Consider the following 5,485-nt stretch of genomic DNA (forward strand, 5'->3'; position numbering starts at 1 on the left):
GAAGGGGCGGTGCAGCCAGCGCAGTGCTGCCAGGTGCCCAGAGCAGCAGCTTGAACTGGACGTGGTCTTCGAGGACGGCAGGCCCGTGTGAGGTGAACTTGGACTTGCGTCCTGCAGGTACCTGCCTGAGGCCCGTGGAGAGCGCTCAGGAAGGCTCTGGGCTGAAAGCGGGTGGACGAGCCCAAACGCACACCTCCGCCCCCGTCCCCGCGCTGGGGCTGGGGCCACACGGCACTCGGCGCTGTGACTTCCGCGGGGCTAATCAAGGGCTTTTATTTTCTGATGAGCTCTGGGCTTGATGGACGGCAGATGCAGTAGTCAAAATACAGACTCCGCCCCGCATTTGAAGCAGGCGTCAGCCGTTCCAGCCGTTCCAGCCGTTCCAGAGAGCAGAGACCCATGCCCCTTCCGCCGCCTGGCGAGTGGTTTCATTGGGAAGATTATTTTTCATAACCTTTTTGCTCTCTTATTTAAATTCAGCTCTGCCCGGCAAGGTTGGCAGGAGGGGCGGCTCCTAATTTGGTCCCCCTTGGCCTCTGCAGCCTTGATTGGCAGCTTGCTGTCAGGCTGGAAGTTGCACCTGTGGTAGGAACCAGCGGGACAAATGCCGCAGGACAGCTCCGTCCCCGGGGACCCAGGCGAGGGGGTGTGCAAGTGGAGAGCTCTTCACACGGAAAGGCTGTTAGCTACTCAGCAGCGTTTAGCACGGTTGCCGGGGGTGTGCATGTGTGAAAAGGACGCGGAGATCCGTGAGAAATCGTGCCACCGCTCGGGCCGTCCTGGCCTGCAGTGTTAGCCTTGCCCACGGGGGGCGCTCCCTGGTGAGGTGAAGGGAAGGCGCCCATGAGTGGAACCTGAGTCGGGCCGGACTGTGTACCCAGGAGCTGTCCCCTCTGAGGGTGAAGCCAGGTCATCGCCTGCTAGGACTGGCCTGGGAGACCCGCCCGGCAGCCTGTCTGGCCAGCGTGGGGCTGTCCTCCTCACATGGGAAGCCTCCAGGCCTCCCTACGCAAAACCTCATTCCATGTGTCTGGTTGCTGGGAGCTGTCTACGGTGGGAAGGGTGGTGCCCCCCATGCATGTCTGCAGAGGACCTGGGCCTTATCTGGAAATAGGGCCTTGGCAGATGGATCCAGGCAAGGGGCGAGTTGAGGCCGTCTAAGCTGGGGCAGCCAGCGAAGGCCCTGGGACATACCGTAGCTCCGCATGTTGGAGAGCTTTGTCTTCTTTTCAGATTTTGGCCATAGGGCGTGTGCACTTGCCAGAGAGACGGAGGGAAAGTGAGAACTCCCCCCCTGGGGAACAGCCACGCCACAATCCCTTCTCCTCCATTCTCCTCCCCAGATGTTAGGCACATGTACACACACCTAGTGTGTTTTTCAAGACACCGTCCCAGACAACCGCGGCTTGGAAAACCATGTGGGACCCAGCGCCTTGTCCACCGGGCCACCCACCGGCCCAGTTTCAGTTCTTCAAAAACGCTCTCTTCTTGTTCCTGCTGGAGCACGTGCACGTGAAGGTGAGACAGGGCGGGGGCGCACACCCACAGGGTCTGGTCCGCCGCGGCCCTCTTCCCCAGCGTCCCAGCTGTGGGCTCTCGGGCACTTGCGTGTGGACCAGCGTGTTCCGGGCTGGCTGGGCTGGGGCTCTGAACCAAGGTTGCCATGTGAACTCCGGCTTTCTTGTCCGGACATGACCGCTTTGCCACGAGCTGGTCCCTGTCAAGGACCATGGGGGTTTTCAGGCTTTTGGTGAACAGTGCAGCTCTGGCGTTCTGTCATCCCGGCCGCCCGTACTGGCGTGTGCAGGTTGTCCAGGCTCTGAGCTCACAGCTCTCCCGCACGGCGTTGGCATTGTGCTCAGCACCCTGCCACCTATGCCACCGTGTCTGAGCCCGCAGCCACCAGTCCTGTGCACATCATTGGTGCAGGGGACAACCTCCTAAAATGTGCCATGTTGGGGCCAGCAGGTGGCATGATGGTTAAGGCACTGGACTCCCACATGGCCGACCACAGTTTGAGTCCCAGTCCTGGTGGCCTGAAAATTCTGCCAGGCCCGTGTGCATGCATACCCAAAATCTCAGGAGGAGAACGGAGAAGGGTTTGCGGCGTGGCCCTCCCCCCAGGCGGCGATTTCTCTCTCTCTCTCTCCCTCTCTGTCTCTCTGGTGAGCACCCTAAGGCAGAAACCTGCGTGCACCCCGCTGGGGCTGTTGCACTCTGCCCGCCACTCGGGGCCTGTCCTCTATGTCTTCAGAAAGTTGTCCTCTCTATGCCCGCGTGGTGCCCCGTCAGGGAGACGTGTGCCTTCCATTGACCTACCCATCCCGTCCACATGGAGGGGCCATGACGGCCTGGCGCCTTCACCCCCTGCTGGGGCCCAGGCATCAAGCTGCTGCAGAGCTTTAGCCGAGACCTCCCTTTCAGGCTGGGCACGGAGGAGGGCCACGCCCCCGTCCTGCTCGGTGGACAGCCAAGTTGCTGGAACCCTGGCCCGTCCTGCGTGCCTAGAGTCGAGCCAGGCAGGAACTCAGTGCCAACGATGCTGGGCCCTCCTGAGCCCAGGCCCTGGATGAAGAAGCCGGAGTGGGGCACGAGGGGAGCAGGAGGGATCTCACACCAGCTCTGCTCCCGTCACTCTGCAGGGAGGTGCCGTGTGGGAAGCCAGCTCGTGTCGCACGCGTGGACCAGCGTGCCCTGTCTGGAAGGCCGCGTCCCCCCACCCATATTCTGAGCAGCTCGGTAGGAGTCCTCAAGAGCAGCCACCAGGGCTCAGTCTCAGTGGCCACCATCCCCAGGCCTTGGTGCCTGCTCCTTGCGGGCAGCTGTGTGGCTCACGCTCCCCTCCCCCCACAGGGCACTCGGGCAGGGCGCGCCCAGGTGTGGGCCGTTCCAGGTGTTGCCCCGAGTCCTGGAAGGCGCCTGTGGGAGAGCTGGCTGCCCTGGCTGTCTCTGCCTTTGGGGCTGCAGAGATGGTCCCAGTAGCCTGGACAGCCTGGGGACAGGATGGCGCTGTTCTGAGCGTCGCCCCACGGTGCAGAGCCCGGCTCCCCTCCTCCCGCCAGCCATGCGGCCCCTGCCTGTGTCTGGTAGGGAAGTGGGAGATTGGGCCTGGTGATCTTCTAGGCCCTGCAAAGCCTGCAGGGTCTGCGGCCACAGGCTCTTTGATTGGACAAGCCTCGGTTGCTCCTGCGGACCACACAGCCTCTCTGGCTGCCGCCAGCTGTCGTCCACAGTCGTCCACAACCCCAATGTCTTGTCGCCCTGGAAGGGAACCTGCTGCCATCGGTGGAGCTCACTGATCCCTGTGCTGGTCGTCTGACTGGCGGGGAAGCAGGCAGCAGGGAGGGAACTGGGGCTGAGGGCCTAGAAGGAGTTCATGAAATTTAATCAGGTGCCTACAGGGAGCACCTAAATTTAGTCAGATCATTATTAGTATTCATTCCGATTTCAAATTGCCTAGGGTCGTCTTGGGGAAGGTGGGAAACCACAGCCCGGGTGTGATTATCCGAGCCTGCACGCAGCACGCAGCAGGGCCGTGGCCGCAGCATAGGCAAGGTAGGCCGCTTCTGGGGTCCAAGGATGCAAGGCCTCGGGGTCTGAAAGGTGCCGGAAGCATAGCTGCTGGGTGGGCCTGAAGTTCCCCAGCCTTTGGACCCACTTGCCGACCCTGCGCTGCAGACATTGGTTCACAGTGGTCAGCGACCACCCCTCCTGGCCAGTCATTCCCCGCTGGCTTCATCCCCTGCTGTGTGCTGTGGTCGAGACAGCTTCTCGGTGGGTGTGAGGAAGTGACGGGCTCTTTTCCTGCTCCTGATGACACCTGGTGTCGTGGGACCCCACACATTGCAGGGCCACTCCCTTTCGGGGCTGTTGGCCGATCCCCGTGTGGGCAGAAAACCACTCGAGCCAGCACGCGCCCATGGCCCACATAACTGGCCCTGCCATGGCACCTCCATCTTCCTGGGCCCAGCGTTTGGGGTGTAATGAAAAGCAGAGCAGGGACAGCCACACCCCAGGCACTAGTCGTAGTGGCCTTCCTCTCCTGTCCTGGGCCTGCCCGTCTTCCCCGTGCGCATCAGTGTCGCACCTTTGTCTTAAAAGGGGGACATGGTGGGTGACATGGGGCGGTGGGAGGGAGCGTAAAGGCTGCCTTTGAGCGAGTGTGCAAGCCAACTGCGGGCCGCTGCTGAGCGAGTGTGCAAGCCAACTGCAAGCGTGCGGGCCACCGTGAGTGAGTGTGCAAGCCAACTGCGAGTGTGTGGGCCACCGGTGAGCAAGCATGCAGGCCACCGTGAGCAAGCGTGCGGGCCACCGCTGAGCGAGCGTGCAAGCCACCTGCAAGTGTGTGGGCCACCGTGAACGAGCGTGCGGGCAACCGTGAAGCTCCTTCTCTGCCCCTCCCTGCCCAGCTCCAGGGTGTTGCCCGAGGCTGACGGCGGCCTCCATGTTGGGGCTGGGCTCGTGGCAGCTGGCTTCGCACTCGTTGTCTCAGGATGTACAGAACTCCCAGGTGCAGGGGCTGGCAGGTGGCGTGGTGGTTAAAAGTGCTGGGTTCCCATACGGCCAACCATGGTTCGAGTCTTGGACCTGGCGGCTTGCTTTCTCGCCTTTCTCTTCTCTCTCTCTGTTTCTATCTGGTCAAATTGAAAAATGATAATAGCAAGTGGATTTAAATAAATAATTCTTTAAAAAAAAATGTTCCCAGGTGCGGCTGCAGGTTCAGGGGCCGAGCACCAGGAGCCAACGTGGAGGAGAGCTTTGGCTTTGGAGCCTCTAGTTTGCCCACGTGTTGAGACCCTGTGGAAGCTGGGGAAGGCACGGTTAGTGCTCTTCTCGCGAGTCCAGGGGGATTGTGCCGTTGCCTTCTCGGTCGCCTACTTCAGGGACAGAACGGGGAGGGCACGCAGACGGAACAGCCGCCCACAGGAGCTGGTACAGAAGCGACTGGGAGTGGTCTCTAGGCTGCTCGGGCTATTAATTATTTTGCTTTATTTATTAGATGTACCCGGCATCCCTTAGCCTCCAAGCATATTTGCAAATGCCTTAAGGGAAAAAGAAAAACAAATGATTCCTGCCATCGGAGTCTCCAGCCCGTAATGAATAATGCCGTATAATAACGTTACGTGGAAGGGCCCGCGCAAGGTCCCGGGGGCGTCAGGAGGCTGGCTCTGACGGGTACAGATGCTCGCGGGCCTACGGAGACGCAGAAGCTCGGGGCAGCAGCCAGGTTGTCGAGTGAAATTTTTCTTAATTTTCCTGGGAAATCTGACGAGGTCATTCAACTTGACCAAGCAAAAATGAAAGTGAAGCAGCCCCCAAAGAACTGTATCCCTCCTTCCACCCGCAAGGGATTCTGCCAGCCTGCCACCGCCCCGCCACCACCCCCGCAGGGAAGGAGAAGGCGGCACTGGCTGTCATTCCCCAAATCGTGTTGGTGACAGCCCAGAATGCCACCTCTCTGCCTTTACTTACGCTCTTTGTAATA

The 5,485-nt window shown here is 60.7% G+C and overlaps 1 protein-coding gene across 7 annotated transcripts in view; it reads left to right on the plus strand.

Moving 5' to 3' along the window:
- The window catches only part of TBC1D16 (TBC1 domain family member 16), a 69,167-nt gene that overhangs the window by 19,146 nt on the left and 44,536 nt on the right, over positions 1-5,485 (plus strand). Inside the window, exon 1 of one of the 7 annotated variants that reach the window (XM_006145683.3) lies at positions 1,352-1,518. The exons of 5 other annotated variants lie outside the window; for them this stretch is intronic. The gene's annotated coding sequence lies outside the window, so the exon portion shown is untranslated. Of the gene's footprint in view, positions 1-1,351; positions 1,519-3,535; positions 3,556-5,485 lie in introns of those variants that run through there. One more of the 7 variants, XM_027770749.1, reaches the window with a different exon arrangement.

Source organism: Tupaia chinensis, unplaced genomic scaffold (assembly GCF_000334495.1).
Source record: "Tupaia chinensis unplaced genomic scaffold, TupChi_1.0 Scaffold000159_1, whole genome shotgun sequence".
In the NCBI taxonomy this organism is placed as follows: Eukaryota; Metazoa; Chordata; class Mammalia; order Scandentia; family Tupaiidae; genus Tupaia; species Tupaia belangeri.